The sequence below is a fragment of the Dermacentor variabilis genome, chromosome 3, assembly GCF_050947875.1.
Source record: "Dermacentor variabilis isolate Ectoservices chromosome 3, ASM5094787v1, whole genome shotgun sequence".
Taxonomy (NCBI): Eukaryota; Metazoa; Arthropoda; class Arachnida; order Ixodida; family Ixodidae; genus Dermacentor; species Dermacentor variabilis.
In genome coordinates this window covers 191,174,744-191,190,206 of record NC_134570.1, presented here as the reverse complement: position 1 = coordinate 191,190,206, position 15,463 = coordinate 191,174,744, and the positions used below count along the sequence as shown (strand labels likewise).

At 49.7% G+C, this 15,463-nt stretch overlaps 1 protein-coding gene and 1 pseudogene across 1 annotated transcript in view; both read left to right on the top strand.

Moving 5' to 3' along the window:
• The first annotated feature begins 870 nt into the window (after positions 1 to 870).
• LOC142574963 (uncharacterized) lies at positions 871 to 2,547 on the top strand (annotated as a pseudogene).
• Positions 2,548 to 4,095: 1,548 nt separating this feature from the next.
• The window catches only part of LOC142576576 (juvenile hormone acid O-methyltransferase-like), a 63,006-nt gene continuing 51,638 nt past the window's right edge, over positions 4,096 to 15,463 (top strand). Inside the window, exon 1 of the mRNA XM_075686762.1 lies at positions 4,096 to 4,277. The gene's annotated coding sequence lies outside the window, so the exon portion shown is untranslated. The remainder of the gene's footprint in view (positions 4,278 to 15,463) is intronic.

Here is a 15,463-nt window from a genome sequence, read left to right as displayed (position 1 = left end):
GGCAGCGCATCAAATGAGCTCGAGAGGGACGTGGCGTCTCTTTCGCAGCCTCATTGACCCTACTCAGACGAGAGGGGAGACGCAATGACAACTTCTGAGAGCTTTGCACGGGTACCAAGGCACGACAGCTCAACTCGCGGACACGCTATGCGACAGGTATCTCTGTCGCATAGAGGACTACTCATACTCGAACTCGTACTCGGACCCGTCTGGGCCCGAGTACGAGTACGCGGGCAAGCCTAATCCAGATCTTGATGCCCCTTTTACATTCCACGACCTTAATGCGGCTTTAGCTAAGATGCGCAGAGGTACGGCTCCAGGCCGTGATCGCATAACAGTGAAACTATTGGCGAATCTTCCGGACTCGGCCTGCCTTCACTTGCTAGAGTACATTAATCAGATCTGGGACGGGCGTCCACTCCCTCCTGATTGGAAGACCTCCTTGGTCACTTTCATCCCTAAGCCAGGCAAGACCGTAAATACCGACAACTTAAGGCCCATCTCACTGACTTTGTGTGCGGGCAAACTAATGGAGAAGATGGTTCGCGATCGCCTCTCTCCGTACATGGAGGCTGAGGGCCTCTTTGCAGACACCATGTTTGGTTTCCGCCCGCATACGTCTGCACAGGACGTCCTCCTCCAACTACATCGCGACATAATACGACCCACAGCCATGCGCCACAACGACAAGGCCATCCTTGCCCTCGATCTTAGGGGGGGGGGGGCTTTGACAACGTTCGTCGCGGCAGCATCCGGGCAAACCTGAACACCACGGATTGCGGGCACAAGGCGTTCGCCTACGTCAGAGATTTCCTCTCGAAGCGTCAGGCCCTCCTTAGGATCGAGGACGAGGAATATGGCCCATACACCATGGGCACACGGAGCACTCCCCAAGGAGCGGTCTTGTCGCCACTCCTTTTCAACATTGCCATGGTGCAGCTTCCACAACAATTGGCCCGGGTGGAAGGCATCCAACACGCACTTTACGCGGATGACATAACAATTTGGACTACCGAAGGAAGCGTTGGGGAAATGGAGGACCGCCTCCAGTGGGCCGCCTCCATCGGCGATAGCTATGCTATCCACTGTAGTATCCAATGCGCTCCTGCGAAATCAGAACTTCTTCACATTAAAACCAATCCCAAAGACAACACGAGTTTGCGTCTCTTTCTGATGGGAGGTCCTATTAGAGAGGTCGAGGAGATCCGGATCCTGGGTCTGTTCATTCATCACAGACTCAGCCCGGAATCCACTATCGACAAACTCAAACGCATAGGCGAACAGGTCGAACGTATGATCCACCGCGTTTCCAACAAACGCGGCGGGTTGCGGGGCAGGGACGCGCTTCTGCTCGCCCATGCCTTCGTAACCAGCAGGATCCTATACTCCGTACCCTACCTTCGAACTACAAAGAAACACGATGAACGCATCGACGCCATCATAAGGAAGGTTACAAAGCGAGCTTTGGACCTCCCGGTGGCTACCTGCAACGCTAAGTTGTTGGCTCTAGGTGTGCTTAACTCCTACCGGGAGTTAATGGAGGCCTACCTTGTAAACCAATACACGCGACTCTCGCAGATGGTGTCCGGACGCCACTTGCTAGACCGCTTGCACATACAACATGAGTGCATTCCAGAGGAGACATGCAGGCTTCCGGAGCTCTGGCGTCACAAGCTCTGGGTATCTCCACTCCCGAGCAACATGGACACGCAGACACATGAAGGCAGAAGAAAGGCGCGCGCTCGGGCTCTCGAACACCAATATGGATTAAAGCAGGGTGTATACTACGTTGATGTGGCAGGGCCGTCGCCCACTGGATTCTACACGGCTGCCGTAGTTCACCAGAACCAATGAGTTAACGGACTTTCCTACCGCGCTTTCAACTCCGCGCAGGCCGAGGAGGTTGCTATAGCACTTACCGCCTCGGACCCGAATTCGAAGGTAATCATCACAGATTCGCGCAGAGCCTGTGAGCACTACCTGGCGGGCGAGGTATCACCTTTAGCCTACCACATTTTACAGCGAGCCGTGAGGGAATCGGACCCCTCACCCAAACGCATTATTTGGACTCCGGGCCACCAGGGCCTCAGAGGTAACGAGGCTGCGGACGCGGCCGCCCGAGCGCTTACCCACCGGGCACCTCAACTAGACCCTTCCGGCTCAGAGATTAGACAACCGCTTCTGCGGTTCAGGGAAATTCTGGCAGACTATTGCGAACGTCATCGGCTTTTCCGTGTGTCTGCTAAGGGCCGGAGTAAGGCCGATGAACGAACACTGCGGCGCCTGCAGACAAACACCCTGTTGTGTCCTGCAATAGCAAAACATTTTGACCCAAAAGTTGATGGGCGATGCCCTCACTGTGGGGAAGTCTCCGATAACTTTCACATGGTGTGGGCGTGTCAGATGAATCCGTCCCTTCCCCCCAACCCTTCCCCCACTAGAGCGGCATGGGAGGCAGCCCTACTCAATTGCTCGGCGCTGGAGTCCCAAAGGGCTCTAGTCCAACGGCCGCGGGTAGCAGCTTCGTCCAGTGGGGTCCCAGACTAAGGACTCCACCTATGTAAAGGGCCATGTTTGGCCTGCAAACTCTCAATTCGTTGAATAAACGTTTTTCGTCCATCCATCTGGCTTCAACCGCTGGCATGAGCGCTGTGCGCACACGCATTCCTACAGGAGGCTTACGTGAATATCCTGGCAAATATCTGCAAAGACTGTACAGCTACCTTGGTTCTCCACAAGAAAAGTAGGAATATATCTATGAAGAAAAGGGTCAGGCAAGGAGACACAATCTCTCCGATGTTATTCACTGCATGCTTGAAAAAAGTATTCAAGCAATTTAACTGGGAAGGCTTATGAGTGAGGATGAACGGCGTGTAACTCGGCAAGCTTCGGTTTGCAGATGACATTGTCCGGTTCTGCAACACTGGGGGCGAATTACAACAAATGATTGACGACCTTAACAGAGAGAAAGAGTGGCATTGAATATTAATATGCAGAAGACAAAGATAATGTCCAACAGCCTGGCAAGGGAACAAGAGTTAAAAGTTGCCAGTCAGCCTCTGATCTGATCGGGACTCTGACCATGAGAAAGGAACTTACAGAACCATGAAAACGTGTTGGAATGCATACGGCAGGCATTGCTAGATCCTGACTGGGAGCTTACCGCTATCACCGAAAAGAAAGGTGTATGATAAATGTATTTTACCGGTGCTAACATATTGACGCATGTAGTTAAACATTTTCGGGTGACCGCTTTTCACCGTCTCCCAAATGTTATCGATCTGTAGAGGACGCGCCCGCATGTATTGGAAGTTTCTGGAATGTTGTCGACGGTTCTGTTGTCACCGACGCTTGTGTAATCCGATTCCATGTGTTACGCGAATTGTGTCAAACTTTCTGGAAGACGCGCAGGCACCATCGATTACTCTGGCACCTTCGATGACTCGTGTATAAAAGCAGACGCGCTTGACCACCAGATCATCTTTCGACGATCGCCGACTGCGTTCGCCGCTATAGCCGTTCTTTGAGTGCAGCCTGTTCTTGAGGGCACAGGTTCGCCTAATAAAACGCTAGTTTCATCATTCCCAGCTTTGCTGCTTTCTTCACCGTCACCACTACGTGACACCTGGCAGAGGTGCTGGGCCTCCAACTGGTATTCCGACGAACAGTTGTGGCATCTATACTTCCCTTAGAAGACGCCACCAGAATGTGGTTCGAGAAGCGGGAGTCGACCCTGACAACATGGGACCTGTTCTATAGCGGCTTCTTGCGCATCTTTACGAGCGTCGTGTGCAAGGAAAGGGCCGAAGCTATGCTAGAAGTTCGAGCACAACTACACAACGAGACCATAGCCATCTTCACCGAGGAGGTGATGCGCCCTTTCCGCCACACCAACCCAGATATGCCTGAGAAGAAAATTCGGTTCCTCATGCGTGGAGCTCTTCGCCAGATTGACTTGGTCAGCAGCAACGGCGGCGTACAGACGCGCCATGAAGAAATTGATCTACCTTTCACGTAGCAGTGGACAGAAGCGCTGCCAGCATATTCAAAGGGTCCCGGAACATATCTGCCTTCGTTCATTGCCAATCTCGAAGAAAACGCAGTACTTCAAATGCAACAAGACTCACGCCTGCTGCCATCTGTTTTCACTGACCGGAGACTACTCCTGGGCTTATCAGCTTCATCGAGGAGTGGCATTCTTGTGTGCCGCATTCACTTCAGCAGCAGCAGCGGCGGCGTACAGACGCGGCATAACCAAGTTGATCTACGTTTCGCAGGTTGGTGGTAATTCCTTTCCTATTTGTGGAAATATTACGCCGCACCGTCGCTGTGGCTGCCACGAGTGTGTTGCATATTGCCTGCTTGTTGCCTAATTTGTATTCGCAAGGACGTTCGTGGTTCGCTGATGCTCTCTGTACTTTGAATTATGGCAAACACTGGTACTCTCGGGGACGCGCTCACGGTTTCTGGCGAAAAACAACCGAATAGCATAAAAAAAATTGTGAAGGTGCTCACCGATGTACTAGCAAAGCTTGAAGAGTGCGCAAAAAGCGAAGTTTGTATATTCTTTGTTTGTGTCGATACCATAGGTATCAAAGAAGTTTACTTGCTGCAAATTCTCTCGAACTAATCGATAGTCAATCTTCTTCTGCGGTTCATGACCAGATATGTTCGCAGTTATCCTTTCTTGGATTTTAACCGCAACAGATACGGGTAAATGATGGGCTACTAGGTATAAATAGATCTTTACAGTAGTCCAGAGTGCCGCCTTGCAGAGCACCACAAACAAGTCCTCGAGATAGAAAGATAATTTATTTGAAAGAAGGCAGAGAGGTCGGTCTGAGGTAACGCGCTCTAGCCTGCTACTCGACACTGGTGGAGGGGCAACGGGAACATAAAGGTGTGATGAGGGATGATGATGACGTAGAAAGAGGGATGCACAACGGTGAAAGCAAGTTCAACATTCTGATAATAAACATTCAGAAATCTCATCCATGAAGCCACTATCGGCTCCCTATCTAGTCTGTAATCACCAATTTAAGTCACCTAAAGATAAAGGCGCTAAGACGAAGCTGGTGTGTGGGCCTCCCCTGCGTGAGCAGCACAAGCGCCAAACAATAGCTTTACAGCATGTAAAGAGCTGCGATAAGTGGCTCCAGCACGGCGAGCATCTGCAGGGCACATTTAGCGGCCGGATTATAAAGACCACTGAGAATCACGCGCATTGACTCTTCAGCATTTTCTGAACACTTTCGTTCTCATTGTGTCCATCTCTTTGCTTGCCCGTAGGGTCACCGGGTTCATTGACCCTGTAATTCTTGGCTTCATGGCGCAGAGGATCACTAGGGCCCGCTGGCATGGCCGTGGGCCTAGAGGGCAGCAAGGGCTATTTCGTGTCTGTATCAGCCGGTCCTCGAGTCGATATGTTGTACCTATATGTCCATGGATGACTAACAACATCCTACGCATACTGAAGGAGAAAGAAAAATGGCATGAGAAACGGAAACGTGCTAAAAGTAATAACTGGTATCTAAGCCAGTTTAAGGGTTTCAGGAACCTGCCGGTATTTCTACTGCGTAAAATAAAACAACTATACTACTCTTCTCTTGTCATTATTGCTCAGGGCAAGACAGGTAAAATTTGGATTAAAGTAGGGCTTAGGTGTAGTAGGAAAGTAGGGCTTAGGTGCAGGTGCAGTAGAGCAGCGTATATTGCCTGATGTACTTGTCCAGGAAACAGTTGATGAGTTTAACGAGTATCTTTTTGTAAATATAGGACCGCAACTAGCAACCCAACTACCTCAAGTCACCGAATGTACGTAGTCTATCCAATCAGTGGTGAATACTATTGTAATTGAGGATATCACAGTGGATGAAATAATAGCAGTTGTTAAACAGTTAAGATCTAATAAGGCGACTGAGCATGTCCAAATACCTGTTATCTGATTAAGGACAAAATTGACATATTAGCGGGTCCCCTCCTTTTCTGTTTAATCACTCCCTTGATCCCAAAACATATCCTTCTGAATTAAAAATATCAAAAGTATTTTCGATTTATAAGGACGGAGATCGATTTAATCCATCGAGTTATCGGTTGATTTCAATTAATAGCGTTATCAACGCAGTTTTTGGAAAGATACTCGCTGTGCACGTAAAGAAATTCATATCCAAATACAGTATCGTGAGCCTCCCCTAACACGGTTTCAGACCTCAGAAATCCACTTCTTCCGCTCTGCTCCCCCTGACTCACCTACTCAATACGGCTCTCCAGCAGAATAAGATTGCGGTCATTGTCTATCTCGACATAAAAAAGGCCTTCGATACAGTTGACAATCAGATGTTACTGAACAAGATTAACAATCAAGGGTTTAGGAGCAAAATCCTGAACTTACTTAGAAGCTACCTCAGTAACTGCAAGCAGCGTGTATTACTTAAAAATTATATCTCTACTTCACAAATCGCACTAACCGGCATGCCACAGGGCCCCGTTCTTGGGCCCATGCTCTTCTCGCTCTACATGAATGATCTCCCTGCAACGCTTAGACATTCACAGGCTTTGATGTATGCTGACGACACCGCCCTTGTATTCACAGGAGACAGTATGCTTGATATACAGGATAAAATAAATGCTAAGTTAGATAATGTTTTTAAGTAGTTCACGTCCAATCAACTGACCCTTAATCTCCTAAGTGGCAGGCCTAGGTAGCAGGCCTGTGCACTCTGCTTTATGGCACCATGCTACTTGGACCAAAATTGTTACTGCCAAGCCAGGAGCGACGAAAGTGGTGACGCCAAAACCACTGCGGCTTACTCGGGAATGTCTCCATTAGATTCTATGGCAGTAGGGCAAGGCAGCATGACGTCACGGATCGAAGTGCACACGCTTTGTGTTTTCTAGGAGGTGTTAGCCAACAATCTTAACACGCTGGTTTGTCTGTGAGGAGTTTATAACCCGAAGAGCCGCTTAACGGCGATCAATTAGACATTAATGCTTTCGCATTCACAACTCATACGTGCTTAGGTGTCGTCGGATTTTTAAACCAACATTATAGTTTGCGACATTATTGTACACGTAAACGCTGAAACCCAAAAAAACACTCCTGCTACTTTTCTATACCATACGATCTACGGGTTAAATTCGGTTCGCTTGGAAACTTGCAATTGTAATCTAAATTCCCAAAGAAAGCAATGAGCTGTCTCTAGCGAGAAGCTACCACAGTATAATATTGTCAAGCTGATTGTCCAAACTTTTTTCGGAAATAGTAAACGAGTGCCTGATCCATTATATTGAACATAACAAAATATAGGACTCCCCACAGTGTTGATTCAGAGAAAGTATATCTTCGATCGACAGCTTCGTCCACATGGACGCGAATATCCTGGATGCCTTTACACACAAGCAATCTTAACTTTCTGTATGCTATGATATGACGCAGAGAAGTCCTACGATACTACTTGGCGCTTTGGAATTTTCCATGATTTGCCTGGAATGGGTATCCGTGGACTTACACTGCGTCATTAAAAATACCTATCCAACAGAACGTTTCATGTAAGTGGTAGCAACGTCCTATTTCTGCTGTTCAGTCAGAAGATATGTGTGCCTCAAGATGGTGTGTTGAGAGGTACTCTCTTCATTGCAAAAATGAGTTCTTTGCATGCCGTTATACCACGCACTACCTTTTATTATAACCATGTGGACGATGTGCAGGTTGGATTCAGATCACGTAATCATGCAATCTGCGAGCGACAGGTACAGCTTGGCCCAAACAAACTGTGTAAGGGGGCTGATGGGGATGTATTTAAGCTAATCCCTCCAAAAAGTACCTTCGTTCTCTTCACAAACAAGACGGGAATATTGCCGGCTCCCAATATATATCTGAATGGGCAACAATAGCCTCAGAGCATAAATAAATCAAGACAAAATCTACACAAAAGCGCCACGTGTGAGAAGGCCCGGGACTACAGGAAGGATCGATAAAGTCCTTCGCAAGCATCTGTTTTACTTCCTGCTGAATAACTGCTCGTTCCGACACGGAAACACGATATCGACGTTGGTGAATAGGGCTCGCATCGCCAGTATTAATGCGATGAGTCACTACGGACGTTTGGCCTAAGGAACGATTGTGAAAGTAAAAAAAATTCACGATAGCCTTCAAGAACGCGGCAAAGAGCTTCAGCTTGAGCAGGTGTATAGTCAGAGGAAAACATCTTCGCGATGTCGACGCCACTGCCGTGGAATGACGTCGCGGTACGGGCAGAGCTGCAACAGATCTCGACTTCGACGGGCACGACCTAATTATACTTCAGAGCATTAATTTCAGCCTGCGAGATCCCTTGACGGAGTAACGGCGCTGTTAGCGTGAAATGCACAAGTGGAAGGCAGTTGAGGTGGCCAGTAATTGTCAGCTGAGTGTGCGGAACGGTGACACCATGTGTATGTGTAAACATAATGACAGGAATTGAGGCGACCAACTAATTGCCGTCAGATACAGCTGGTGTGGAAAACATGTCCACATGTGTCACATATTTAGGCGGGAGGCGAATAAAATCCATGCAGCTTAAGCGGATTTGAGGCGGGTCCACAGGGTCGGCAAGAAGAGGCAAGTCAAGGCGAAGTGAGCCGGCGGAATACTCACTGAGGGCAGCGCTGGATTAAACGGGGAGGGGTGGGGGGCTAAGGAGGCTGCAGCCCGGGGCCTCACCTCTGACAGCAAGGGGGCCCATTTATTCTAACCTGCTTAGTATATGGAACCATGGGCAACGGAACTTCGAGCGACATGTATGAAGCGACAAAACCAGAACGAGCAGACGGGGCCCCCGCCTAATGTAACAGGATGCGTTTAGCCTGATCATTTGGGGAGAGCTGGAATCCCCCGCCACCCCCGACGGGGCCCTCTTTCTTACGAAGGGAGGTGCGTTTGCTTGGAAGAATTTTCGCGCTTTCCTGTCAGCCCGTCTGTCCAGTGCTGTCTGTAGAGGAGGGGCATAGGGAAACACCTAAAACATGTAATGTGGGTTGAGGACATAAATCTCCCTTGCCCCTCGTAACCACCACGCCACCCTCCACCTCTCAAATAGTTCCGCCGCTGTCCTCCTCATAGAAAAGACGTGCTGCAGTACCCAGCAGTGCTTCCCATTCGACTTTTCTTTACTGTGATGGTAATTTGGGCGGGGCAAGATGAGTATGATGGCACAGTCTAAGCAAGAAAGGAAGGAAGATGTCACACGTAGTCCAGTTCGGTCCTTTAAAGAGGAGAGCCAGCAGAGGGGTGATGATCGGTTACGACGCAGAAGCTCCGACCGAAAAGGTACGGTCGAAATTTTGCGACCACCCATATGAGCGCGAGACTCTCTCTCAGTAATGGAGTACTTTCGCTCGGGCGTGGAAAGGAGGCGGCTAGCGTAAGCGATGACATGGTCTTGGCCCTGTCGAAGCTGAGAGAAGACAGCGCCGATGCCATGACCACTCGCGTCAGTTCGTACTTCAGTGGGCGCAGAAGGGTCAAAGTGTGACAGAATCGGGGAAGTTGTAAGCCGCTCAATCAGTGTAGAGAAGTCTTTCTCCTGCAGTGGTCCCCAAGAGAAAGAGACGTCTTTATTAAGAAGATCAGTGAGAGGGTGAGCGACGTCGGCAAATTTTTTCACAAATCGCCGGGAATAAGAGCTTAAGCCCAGAAAACTACGGACATCGTTTGTTCAACAAGGTAGAGGAAAATTTCGCACGGCGTGAACTTTCTGTGGATCGGGTTGGATTCCGGCAGCGTTTACGAGATGGCCGAGCATGTTAATTTCACGGCGACTGAAATGGCACTTGGAAGACTTTAGCTGAAGGCCAGCCCTACGAAACACGGAGAGTATGGTTGTTAGGCGCCGCAGATGGCTCTCAAATTTCGACAAAAACACAATCACATCGTCGAGGTAACAGACGCATGTAGACCACTTCAAGCCGCGCAAGAAAGAGTCCATCATGCGCTCGAATGTAACTGGCGCATTGCATAATCCAAAGGACATAACCATAAGTTGGTACGGGCCGTCCGGTGTGACGAAGGCGGTTTTCTAGCGGTCCATCTCATCGACGCTAATCCGCCAATAATAGCCGGAGCGGAGGTTAATTGATGAAAAGTACTGGGATCCGTGAAGGCAGTCAAGAGCGTCATCAATGCAAGGCAGGGGATATACACCCTTCTTTGTTATCCTGTTGAGGTGACGGTAGTCAACGCAGAAGCCCCACGAGTTGTCTTTTTTCTTTACTAAGACAACCGATGATGCCCACGGGCTACTGGAAGGTTCAATGATGTCCTTGTCCATCATCCTGTCTACCTCTTTCTGTTTGATGGCCCTTTCTGTTGTGGAGACACGATATGGCCGCCTGTGAATGGGGCTGGCGTCACCGGTGTTGATGCGATGCGTGACAACAGATGTCTGGCCAAGTGGACGGTTGTCCAAGTCAAAGATGGCCCGATAAGATGACAGGAAGTGACGAAGAGCTGTTGTTTGCTCGGAAGGAAGGTCAGGGGCGATCATCTTAGAAACATCGTCCGCAGGCGTCGAGTACAAAGGAGTGGGTGGCAAAGGTCCTTTGGTACTGAGGAAGGATTCAGAGGTCAAAGAAGAAATCTGAAATTCTTCCGAAGGCGTGATATGTGCTATGACGATACCGTGTGGCAGCACATGCGACGAAAATCCAAAATTGAGGATGGGCACGCGAGAGCCCTTTTCGCGGATCCGGATTTAGATGCTCGGTAGGACAATATTGCGCGACAAAGCCACGGCAGTAAGCGGCAACACGACGTACTCGCCATCAGGTACGGGAGGACACGGCGTCAGGAAGACATTTGTAGCTGCCTGTGGAGACAGCCTTGCAAACTCAGCAGAACATACGCGGTGGGAAGCACAAGTTGTTGCGTTGGCAGGAAGCGGCAGATCCAACTGTACAACACCTGCGGAGCAGTCAATTTGGGCAGACTGTTTCGAAAGAAAGTCGAGGCCGAGAATTAGGTCGTGTGGACAGTGTTCAAGGACGATAAATAGAACAACGGTATAATGGCCCCCAATGGTCACACGTGCTGTGCACATTCCAAGGACAGGTGAAGTACTCCCATCGGCCACTCGCACAGTGCACGGTACGGCGGGTGCTAGAACCTTTTTGAGACTTCGGCGCAGAGCAGCGCTCATAACTGAATGCTGCGCTCCTGCATCAACGAGAGATCTAACAGGAACGCCATCAACTTCATTGTCCAGTAGATTTCCACATCTAGGCAGGGTCAACAGAGGATTTGTGGGCCGGGGCGGAGTTGCAGCTTCACTTGGAGCTGCACCACCTAGGTTCCCGGAGCGAAGCGACCTGTTGCAGAAGGGGACGAAGAGCGGTGAACGAGAGGCGAACGGGGCCTACAACCTTGCGGAGACGGGGAGCGGCTGGATTTTGGTGGAGCACTGTCGGCGTTGATGTTCCTAGTCGGCCTATAGGGCGAGAAAGTACGATTGTCTGGTACTTGGCTGTAGTGACTCGGAGACGACCACCGAGGAGGCGACGACCAGTGGTTGCGGCAATGACGGGCGATATGTCCAATACCGGAACAATTAAACAGATGGGTTTATCATCCACTGTGCGCCAGTAAGCTGGGTTGCGACGGAGTGGCGGAAACCTTTGCGTCTGGGAGCTAGCGGCCGGAAACATCTGGTAGGTGTTCGTATGGCGGAGCGAGCAGAGAGGTGGAATGCCCAAACTTGCTGTTTCCTCCCGAACGACCGCTTGTATAAGGGAGATAGCGGGTACGCTTTCCCGACAGTCTGAACAAACTGGTGTCGGGGGCCATGGCCTCAAGCTCACGCCGAACGATGCGCGTTATTTCTTCCGGTCCTGTGTGTTGAAGGAACCGCGCTGGGCCTTCGCAAGAAGATGTCGCGGCGGTATTGGGCAAACGGTCGAAAGTTTCAGCGACGCGGCGGCCCTTCGCTTGTTCGAAGCGCCAGCACTCATTTATAATTGCATCCACAGTGGCACAATCCTTACCCATCAGGAGATTGAAGGCATCGTCTGCAATACCTTTCAATATATGACCAATCTTGTCTGCATCTGTCATGTTGTCATCACCCTTGCGACAGAGGGCTAGTACATCTTGTATGCACACGACATCGGATTCTGTGAACGTCTGAGCGCCGCACGCAAGTTCTTTGTTTGGTACAAGCTGACGACCGACACGTCTTCCAAACAGGTCTCGCATTTTTTTTGCAGACATCCCAGCTCGTTAGGTCAGCTTCATGTGCGTCGTACCATTGCTTCGCAGTTCCCCTCAGATAAAATATCGCGTTTGCTAGCATCATTGTTGGATCCCACCTGTTGTTGTCGCACACTCGCTCGTACATCGTAAGCCAGTCTTCGACATCGGCGTTCTCCGTGCCACAACATGTCCCTGGTCCCGCGGAGGAGTGAGGATGACCGTTGACACGGGCTGTTGAGGCGTTGTCGCTAGTGTCGGTTGATTTGCCATTATGCCGGCAGCTAGATGGCGTCCGTTGCGAAGTTCCGTGATTGTACCCCGCACGTTCCACCAAATTGTTGCAGGAAGAAAGCAGGCGCACGATTGTAAAATAATGTATATTTACAAATGGTGTATCTGGCGTTCAGGCAACTGCCAGACTTCTTCTTCCTCTAGTCCAATTCAACTTCCTTCACTTCACCGTAACAATATTTAGCGTGCTTATAAAGAACTATATTTTTGTTGTTTTTGATAGTGCCACGTTTATTTGGTGTGGTCCTTGCTTGTCTTACCTTTAACGAAAATATTTTCAAAAATTGTATTGTAATTACAGTTGGTACTTTTCATCTGTATTTTAGTGCATTTTTCTGGTGTTTGTGTTGCCTTAAGTATTGTATATATCTATTGCATACTTATAGAGTAACGTGTATAACGATTACTGCAGTCTGATGCTTGAATTTTAATAAAGAATGTTTTGGATAAAACCATGCGTCTCTTCACGGGAGTAAAGTTAGTGATGCCAATGAAGCCTAGCTACAGAAGCATCGACATCTGAGCTGTGTTGTCTTTTCTACGTTCTTGATCGTCTTGAATGCACTAAAATTTTCCTTAAAGCCTAGCTTTTGCTGAAAACAGAATGCAGATTAATCACAAAGCGAAAATATGTGTTGGTGTTTACAACAGCACGCGTTTCAAGCAAGTTTTGTTGTTTTCCTCATAATAATGACAATAATAATAAACCCTCTGATCGCACTTTGTTCTGTTTAATTTGGTGGAAATAAAATGAAACATGGCATATTTCCAGTAGCGTAGCAGGCGACAGGGGGGGGGGGGTCAGTATCGGGAAAGGGGGCCTGCATGTGCATTAGCCCATGGCCCCCATTTTTATTAATCCGGTCCTGAATAAGGGCAGAATGAGTGGCTAGAGTATACAGGTCCAGAATGAGTTTCCTAGGGCAATGCTCGATGACGGTGTAGAGAACGACGGTGTTCCTCGCAGCGATGGTATTTAGAAAGAGCACAAGCCAGCAATAGCGACAGTCCCTCCGTCAGCGACTTGTACGGCTTGGTTGGGGGAAGGCGTCAGGACGTTTTTGAGCCGACGGTGAGGAGCAGCACTCATAATGGACACATGTTCCCCGGTGTCAATTAACGCGCACACAGGAACATTGTCTACGAAAACGTCCAAAAGATTCTGGCTCGTGGGTATGGTCAGGCGACAATTTTGTGCCAATGTCTTCAATGCAGCTCCACCACCAGAAGCTGCACTGTCTAGTTTTCGGGCGGGGGTGGTGCGAATAGGTCGGAGAAGGAGCACGTCGTGACGGAGGCGAACGAGATTGACGGCGGGAGGGAGGTGAGCGGGCGTGGCGGGGTTTGTCAGACATGTTGCCGGGTCAGATGACTCTGCGACATGTTGGGCATAGGACAAGTTGGGCAGGGAGCGAATGAAAAGGACGAGCTAGAGGGACAAGAGTGGGCCGCGAAAGAATAGCGTGTCGAGAAGCCCAGTGGGGGCGGCAGTGGCGAGCGATATGCCCGATGCGTCGACAGTTAAAAAATAGCGGCTTGTCGTCAAAGGTGCGCCATTCGGACAGGTTGCCTTGTCCAGAAGCGTAGTAAGAGTAGCGGGGTGGGAACGTGGGTAAATAAAGAAGTTCAGAACGCATAGGACGAACGCAGTGAAGGCCGACGTTTGACAATTCCTGGCAGACGACGACCCGTATCAAGGAGATCGTCGCCTGAGAAGGATTGAATGACGGGAATGAAGTGGCCGCCGGTTGTGCTACTTCGACCGCACGGCGAATGATGCGCGTTAATTTGTCACATCGTGAGGGCTGGTTGAAGAGGTCGTCAGAAGATGACGCAGTGGCTCTGTTGGGAAGGTGCGTGATGTGTTTGGATACGCAGCAGCGTTTAGCATGCTCGAGACGGCGGCATTCCTTGAGGATCGTATCGCTGCTGGTGACGTTGTTAAACACCAGTAGATTGAAGGCGTCGTCAGCAATACCTTTGAGGACTTGACTAACCTTATCTTCCTCCGGCACGTTCGGGTCGGCCTTGCTACAAGAGGTCAAGACGTCGAGAATGTATGCCACGTAGCACTCGGGCGACGTCTGTACGCGTGTGGCAAGGGCCTTCTTTGCACTGAGTTGGCGACCGAACGTATTTTTACGAAGGCTGCGGAGCTTCTCTTTGAAGAGATCCTAGCTCCTGATCTCCTCTTCGTGGGTCCGGAACCATACCTGTGGAGTGCGTTGAGGTAGAAAAGAACGTTGGCGAGCATAATAGCCGGAACCCACGTGTGACTGGTGCTGACACGTTCGTACAAGCGGAGCCAGTCGTACACATCAGGACTACCGGCTGGGTCCCGAGGATCCAAGGATCCCGAGGGAGTGAAATAGTAACGTAGGTCGTGGCTTCCGGTGTAAAGGCTTGCATAAATGAAGTGCCGCAAGCAGGAGCCGAAGTTGCATTGTCGGCGTTGCGACCACTGTGAAGCTACATGGCGGGTACGGGGAACGTCCACCTCCACCAACTAATGCTACGTGTAGCTGATGCACAAGGCTATTTACAATATATTTACACGTAACCCAACGGCGGTCAAGATGGCGACACTATATCAATCGGGAACACGTCGTGTTCCTCCTCTTCAGTGTAGTCCCACTGTGGCAGCTGTTCAGTATCAATATCTTATAGAGTTCGCTAAGGGGACTGTTTGGACATGTTGGTAGGACATGAATGCAGCTTTTTGCGCACAATACGAGGACGAAGAAGAGGCTGAGACACACGAGTGCAGACTTCAAACATTGTTTTATATTGAAGCAAGTGACCATGCATATAGCAGCACCTGTTACACATCACGTGTGCACCACCCAAAGAATATACCTATCTCTGTGCAAGAAGGACAGCTCCTTGCTGAAAAGAGCGATGGATGGTTCTGACACCCAGGTGTCACCACACCTGTCTATCGATTCCGCT